The sequence below is a fragment of the Polistes fuscatus genome, unplaced genomic scaffold (assembly GCF_010416935.1).
Source record: "Polistes fuscatus isolate 324 unplaced genomic scaffold, CU_Pfus_HIC Scaffold22, whole genome shotgun sequence".
Taxonomy (NCBI): domain Eukaryota; kingdom Metazoa; phylum Arthropoda; class Insecta; order Hymenoptera; family Vespidae; genus Polistes; species Polistes fuscatus.
In genome coordinates this window covers 1,818,881-1,827,376 of record NW_025113099.1, presented here as the reverse complement: position 1 = coordinate 1,827,376, position 8,496 = coordinate 1,818,881, and the positions used below count along the sequence as shown (strand labels likewise).

At 29.6% G+C, this 8,496-nt stretch overlaps 1 long non-coding RNA gene across 1 annotated transcript; it reads right to left on the bottom strand.

Moving 5' to 3' along the window:
- Positions 1-3,364: 3,364 nt before the first annotated feature.
- Positions 3,365-3,631, bottom strand: LOC122518032. The gene is made up of 2 exons (XR_006303964.1): positions 3,598-3,631; positions 3,365-3,422 (listed from the first exon to the last, which is right to left on the bottom strand). It is a non-coding gene; the product is annotated as an uncharacterized LOC122518032 (long non-coding RNA).
- Between the last annotated feature and the right edge of the window lie 4,865 nt (positions 3,632-8,496).

Genomic DNA, 8,496 nt, shown 5'->3' with positions numbered 1-8,496 from the left:
ACGCGAACAGTCTGTGCGACTGTTTAAAGATAAAAATACAACTTTACTCGAACAAACTCTAATGCAATTACTGCCTTGGTCGCAGTTAATTTAATATATATATTTCAATAATAGTTCGCGAACGCGACGGAATTGAAATTAACGAACGAACGTGCTTCTAATCCGTGATTTTAATTTTATTTAAACGATACAACACTCCCGTATATTGCTTCGCGCACGATTGCAATGAACGAACACTTGAAACACTTTACAAACACAATTCACAAACACTTCCAACACTGCAATATTCCCATGACGATCTAAAACAGAAATAAAAACAAAATTATGAATATCATTGTTGTAAGAAAAAATTATTATAATTATTGAGAAAGTGTTTAATATAAAAATTGACTTACGTTTATTCTTCATTGATGAATGCACGATGGGTATCCTACCCTTAGGATGACGATGAGCACACGTTTAAACCGAATAAAAGAAACTTACGGAGTTTCTTAACCGAGCAAACGAAACTTTTACACACGGCGAACAACACTGATTCTACTTTCCGACTTTTTTATATTTTATTTTAGCGATGCAACACACGAGTACCTCATTGCCTACGCGCTCGATTGCAATGATGTTCTGAAACAGAAAAAGAAAAAGAACAATTAATATCATCGTTATAATAAAAAACCATTAAGTTATCATAGAAACGTTTAATAGGAAAATATACTTACTTTTAGTCTTCATTGATGACTGCAGGATGGGTATCCTACCCTTAGGATGACGATGAATAAAATAAAAAATAAAACTCTGAAAAGCTGAAACATACTAAAAAGATTATAGAACAATATATCCTGTGAATCATTCCTGAAGGCATTGCACACTTTTAAAGATATTTTATCATAAAGAATCAATATAAATTCAAGCAATATTAATTGCCTTTATCTCACTACTTGTATAAAATTACATATAAAGTATTTAATATCAGTAAAAATTGTTAATAAAAATCGATAACGTTATATATATAATAGTTTAATACGTCACGTCGTTAGATCTTATTGTTAGCTCGTTGAAGGAACGATCTGGAATGAACTCGTAACCGCGTCCTTCATGTCGAACGTTCGGCTGTCTTCGTTTTTTTCGTCTGTCTTCGTTTCTTCTGTTCTCACTTCGAGAAATTCCTGGAATATACGTACACATTCGTTATTGCCTGTGATAGAATCTTTTGTTTTCTTATTTTCTCTCTCTCTCTCTCTCTCACTTTCGTTCTCACTCTTTGTATACATTTCTGTATGGTTTAAAAAAAAGAATAACGCTTACCTCGATGATATGATGATAAAAAAGAGTAAACACAATTGTTAGACTGAGTATATGTATTCCTGCTGGACTCTCCTAATGCTCGGTACCTAAAAAAGGAAAAAAAAAGATTACATTAGTATAACATAAAGAAAATCAAATATATGAGTGTATGTGTACGAGCTACCTATACTTATGCATAAATGCCTGTATGTGTGTGTATGTGACAGGAATCGAATTTAATACGAAATACGATCTTTGAATACATAATTATGAAAAATAATTAATTAGAGCATCATTAGAGGTGGTAGTAAGTATCGATACCATGAAAAAAGGTGGAAATTAGAAGAAATATTGTTAAGTAACATTGTTGAGATTTGGCGGCACATCGAGATATATCGATGTTACATTCTCACTGATATCTATCGAACTTTTCAATATTTCGTTTTGAAAACACTCATGTATGAAAATCTTGTATTTAGCTATCGTTTGATATATAACAGGAAGGTGTGAACTATTTTTTAATTACCTGGATTAAACGGAATGACGCAGTACGTTGGAACATATACAGCTGACAGAAAATGGCGTTTCCTCTACCTTTCCCCTGCGCCCCCTGCCGTTGCCACTGCGTTGCCTCTGCTGCGCATCTGCTGCGCGCGGTAGTATGCGCGGTAGTCCACTTTCAAAAAAAGTAGCGAAATCCGTTGACCAATGGCTACTTGAGATTTTGCATTTTTTCAATCTATTATAGAAAAATATCGAATATTTAAAAATAGGATGTAGGAACATAACAATTGTCGAAATATATACTTTATTAATCCAAACAATCAAAATTAATCATTATAAGTCGATATCGATAGTGTTCGAGTCGATAGAAATGATATCGTAAAACAAGATATATATATAATTGCGTAGAAAAATGCATACCAATGTACATGGAATCTTTTTCTACACAAATATTCTTTATCCTCGACATTATCGTAATCTTTCGATTATATCATTTGGAAGTCATTTGCTAGAAGAATCTATTAGTATATAGGAAGATTATTTACGTTAGAAAATACTTTTTAATTACCTGAGATTAACGGGACGACGTAGCATCCGTCCGATCTCCAGCACCGACGCCGCGAAAAGAAAGAGGAATGATCAGCAAAGAGCCCTGATTGGCTGATAATTATTGCAAAGAAAAAGATGACCAATCAGAAATTCCCAATTACCATATAGAAATGTATTTTACGCACACGTACGTAACTCGCCTTTCTTCATGACCACTCTAGTCAAGCTTGATATGATAATTTATTTATTAAATAAATAAAAATTTATGCTATTATTCTATTTAATGTACACGTATCTCGTTAATATTTAAAAAATAACGAAAAGAATAAAGACAATATGCACTATAATCCTTATCACACGGAAAGAAAAACATACATAATTTATTTATTACAATAATTAAATATCAATTTTATGAATTATTATAATTATCTAATTTCTAATCTTATTAATAATTATTGTTATCTAATTTATTTTTCTATTAGGTTTATACGTTCCTTGGTAATATTAAAAAAATAACGAGTAAAATAAAGACAATATACACTAAAAACTTTATCACATGGCAACGTTCTGATTTAAACATTCTTTCAATTTTTATGTACTTGTTTAAACTAATATACATTTGTTTTAACGTCCCTGTGCAATGATGACTTTGGATAATAAAATTTTTCTTCAGAAAAATATCACATTAAAATTATTTTATATTCAAAGTATGTTAATAAGTATGTAATGTTTAAACCAGTACATATGTATTTAAACAATCTGAAATATAAGTAGAGTATATCAGAATATTTAAAAAATTGTTAAATAATCGATAGGAATGTCTATTGTTGTCTAAAAGATCGGAATATATGACGTATGTACCGTCCCCTTCGAAATCCACCGTTGAAATGAGACGTTGTCCTCTATGAAAGTACTTTTATTAAATGTTGTTTATCTGACTTTCCTAACGTTGCGCATGTGTATAAAGGGTGTCATACATCTAATACATAATATTTAAGATTGTAACGTTCTTATTTTAGTATTCTTTTAATTTTTGTGTAATTATTTTAGTGCTCCTGCGCATTGTGGACTTCGAGGGTCAAATTTGGCTGCAATATAAGAAAAGTGCATTAGTGCATTAAAATAATTGTTAATTAATACGTAATGTACACGTATATGGAAATGAAAAAAGAAAGTACATTTCTCTAAACAATTATACAACCAATCTATTCAAACAATTAATAAACAATATATTAATGGAAAATGTGAATTATTAAAGTTTACCATTATGATAGAAGAAAGCTGAGGTGTTTGCTCGTTTAAGTACCATTAAAAATAGCCAGGATTCATTTTAATATCCTGTAAACTCTTCCTTTATGTACGTAGTCGATATATAAAACGATGAGAAAGCCTAATAGATGCTGTGCTTTTCCAAATCTTCAAATATTTGCAAATCTGAAAATCATAAGATTGTTTTAATAAAGTATCAAGTTATCCTTGTTAATATTTAAAAACAAATGTGTGCAATAAAGACAATATGCACTAAAAACTTTATCACACTACACAGAAAAACACACAAAATTTATTTATTTAATAAATCAAAAATAATTTTATTTTCCTATATATATATATATTAGGTGTACACGTTCTTTTATTATATTTAAAAAATAAGGAATAAAATAAAGAGGTTATACACTAAAAACCGCACAGAAAAACACAATCGTATAGAAAAGAAACCTCGTTGCAGATATTTTAAAAACAATTGACATAAAGCATTATAGCCATCCTTCAAGAATTAAAATAACAAGAGTTTTTCCATATCAAAACAGAGTATGGGAATTTATACTTTCATGGTTGGCATGAGAGATGTCAATTGTTTTGTTTCAATTTATTTTAATTCTTTAAGGATGGCTAAAGTGCTTTATGTCATTTGTTTTAAAGATTTCTATAACGTGGTTTCTTATCTATACGATTGTGTTTTTCTGTGAAGTGTGAGAAAGTTTTTAGTGTATATTGTCTTTATTCTATACATTATTTTTTAAATATTAACAAGGAATGTGTTACACGTATAATAAACACTTATATATTTAATTTTCTTTATATTATACCAATGCTAAATTATTTTATACTTTTTTTTAGGTTTCCAAACATTTGGAAGAATACAACATGAATACGTATACTCCTTGTCAATCTAATTGTTTTTACTTTTTTATATTGATATCATTTATGAGAAATTATTCTCTTTTCTTTTATAATTCAAAGAAAAGTAATATAAAAAGTATGATATTTTTGTATTTCGTATTTTATATTTATACTTTATACTTTATATTTATATTTTGTATTTCGTATTTTATATTTATACTTTATACTTTATATTTTCTTTACTAATACAATCTTATGATTTTCAGGTTTGCAAGTATTTGAAGATTTGGAAAAGCACAGCATCTATTAGGCTTTCATATTGTTTTGTGTATCAAGTACATATATAAAAGAAGAATTTGGAAGATTTTAAAATGAATCCAAGCAATTTTTTTATGATACTTAAACGAGCGAACACCTCAGCTTTCTTCTATCATAACGGTAAACTTCAATAATTCACATTTTCCATTAGTATATTGTTTATTAATTGTTTTAATATATTGGTTGTATAACTGTTTAGAAAAATGTACTTTCTTTTTTCATTTCCATATACGTTAATAAATGTGAGAAAAAGGAATTCAATTCTTACATGTTACTTTATTAGTTAGTATTCATTCAATATTTACAATTATATAACTGTAATTTATGTATTGTAATAATTACATCTTTATAGTGTATTTTATTTAAAGTATTGCATAAAAATTGCATAGACACTAGCATCGATTAATTAACAATTATTATAATGCACTAATGCACTTTTCTTATATTGCAGCCAAATTTGACCCTCGAAGTCCACAATGCGCAGGAGCACTAAAATAATTACACAAAAATTAAAAGAATACTAAAATAAGAACGTTACAATCTTAAATATTATGTATTAGATGTATGACACCCTTTATACACATGCGCAACGTTAGGAAAGTCAGATAAACAACATTTAATAAAAGTACTTTCATAGAGGACAACGTCTCATTTCAACGGTGGATTTCGAAGGGGACGGTACATAGATCGTATATTCCTAGCTTTTAGACAACAATAGACATTCCTATCGATTATTTAACAATTTTTTAAATATTCTGATATACTCTACTTATATTTCAGATTGTTTAAATACATATGTACTGGTTTAAACATTACATACTTATTAACATACTTTGAATATAAAATAATTTTAATGTGATATTTTTCTGAAGAAAAATTTTATTATCCAAAGTCATCATTGCACAGGGACGTTAAAACAAATGTATATTAGTTTAAACAAGTACATAAAAATTGAAAGAATGTTTAAATCAGAACGTTGCCATGTGATAAAGTTTTTAGTGTATATTGTCTTTATTTTACTCGTTATTTTTTTAATATTACCAAGGAACGTATAAACCTAATAGAAAAATAAATTAGATAACAATAATTATTAATAAGATTAGAAATTAGATAATTATAATAATTCATAAAATTGATATTTAATTATTGTAATAAATAAATTATGTATGTTTTTCTGTTCCGTGTGATAAGGATTATAGTGCATATTGTCTTTATTCTTTTCGTTATTTTTTAAATATTAACGAGATACGTGTACATTAAATAGAATAATAGCATAAATTTTTATTTATTTAATAAATAAATTATCATATCAAGCTTGACTAGAGTGGTCATGAAGAAAGGCGAGTTACGTACGTGTGCGTAAAATACATTTCTATATGGTAATTGGGAATTTCTGATTGGTCATCTTTTCTTTTGCAATAATTATCAGCCAATCAGGGCTCTTTGCTGATCATTCCTCTTTCTTTTCGCGGCGTCGGTGCTGGAGATCGGACGGATGCTACGTCGTCCCGTTAATCTCAGGTAATTAAAAAGTATTTTCTAACGTAAATAATCTTCCTATATACTAATAGATTCTTCTAGCAAATGACTTCCAAATGAATAATCGAAAGATTACGATAATGTCGAGGATAAAGAAATTTGTGTAGAAAAGATTCCATACATTGGTATGCATTTTCTACGCAATTATATATATATCTTGTTTTACGATATCACTATCGATATCGACTTATAATGATTAATTTTTGATTGTTTGGATTAATAAAGTATATATTCGACAATTGTTATGTTCCTACATCCTATTTTTAAATATTCGATATTTTCTATAATAGATTGAAAAAATGCAAAATCTCAAGTAGCCATTGGTCAACGGATTTCGCTACTTTTTTGAAAGTGGACTACCGCGCATACTACCGCGCGCAGCAGATGCGCAGCAGAGGCAACGCAGTGGCAACGGCAGGGGGCGCAGGGGAAAGGTAGAGGAAACGCCATTTTCTGTCAGCTGTATATGTTCCAACGTACTGCGTCATTCCGTTTAATCCAGGTAATTAAAAAATAGTTCACACCTTCCTGTTATATATCAAACGATAGCTAAATACAAGATTTCATACATGAGTGTTTTCAAAACGAAATATTGAAAAGTTCGATAGATATCAGTGAGAATGTAACATCGATATATCTCGATGTGCCGCCAAATCTCACCAATGTTTACTTAACAAATTTCTTCTAATTTCCACCTTTTTTCATGGTATCGATACTTACTACCACTCTAATGATGCTCTAATTAATTATTTTTCATAATTATGTATTCAAAGATCGTATTTCGTATTAAATTCGATTCCTGTCACATACACACACATACAGGCATTTATGCATAAGTATAGGTAGCTCGTACACATACACTCATATATTTGATTTTCTTTATGTTACTAATGTAATCTTTTTTTTTCCTTTTTTAGGTACCGAGCATTAGGAGAGTCCAGCAGGAATACATATACTCAGTCTAACAATTGTGTTTACTCTTTTTTATCATCATATCATCGAGGTAAGCGTTATTCTTTTTTTTAAACCATACAGAAATGTATACAAAGAGTGAGAACGAAAGTGAGAGAGAGAGAGAGAGAGAAATAAGAAAACAAAAGATTCGATCACAGGCAATAACGAATGTGTACGTATATTCCAGGAATTTCTCGAAGTGAGAACAGAAGAAACGAAGACAGACGAAAACAAAACGAAGACAGCCGAACGTTCGACATGAAGGACGCGGTTACGAGTTCATTCCAGATCGTTCCTTCAACGAGCTAACAATAAGATCTAACGACGTGACGTATTAAACTATTATAATATATAACGTTATCGATTTTATTAACAATTTTTACTGATATTAAATACTTTATATGTAATTTTATACAAGTAGTGAGATAAAGGCAAAATAATTGCTTGAATTTATATTGATTCTTTATGATAAATATCTTTAAAAGTGTGCAATGCCTTCAGGAATGATTCACAGGATATATTGTTCTATAATCTTTTTAGTATGTTTCAGCTTTTCAGAGTTTTTATTTGATTTTATGTTTATTCATCGTCATCCTAAGGGTAGGATACCCATCCTGCAGTCATCAATGAAGACTAAAAGTAAGTATATTTTCCTATTAAACGTTCTATGATAACTTTAATGGTTTATTATAACGATGATATTAATTGTTCTTTTTCTTTTTCTGTTTCAGAACATCATTGCAATCGAGCGCGTAGGCAATGAGGTACTCGTGTGTTGCATCGCTAAAATAAAATATAAAAAATCGGAAAGTAGAATCAGTGTTGTTCGCCGTGTGTAAAAGTTTCGTTTGCTCGGTTAAGAAACTCCGTAAGTTTCTTTATTCGGTTAAACGTGTGCTCATCGTCATCCTAAGGGTAGGATACCCATCGTGCCATTCATCAATGAAGAATAAACGTAAGTCAATTTTTATATTAAACACTTTCTCAATATTAAATAATTTTTTTACTTACAACAATGATATTCATAATTTTGTTTTTATTTCTGTTTTAGATCGTCATGGGAATATGCAGTGTTGGAAGTGTTTGTGAATTGTGTTTGTAAAGTGTTTCAAGTGTTCGTGCATTGCAATCGTGCGCGAAGCAATATACGGGAGTGTTGTATCGTTAAATAAATTAAAATCACGGATTAGAAGCACGTTCGTTCGTTAATTCAATTCCGTCGCGTTCGCG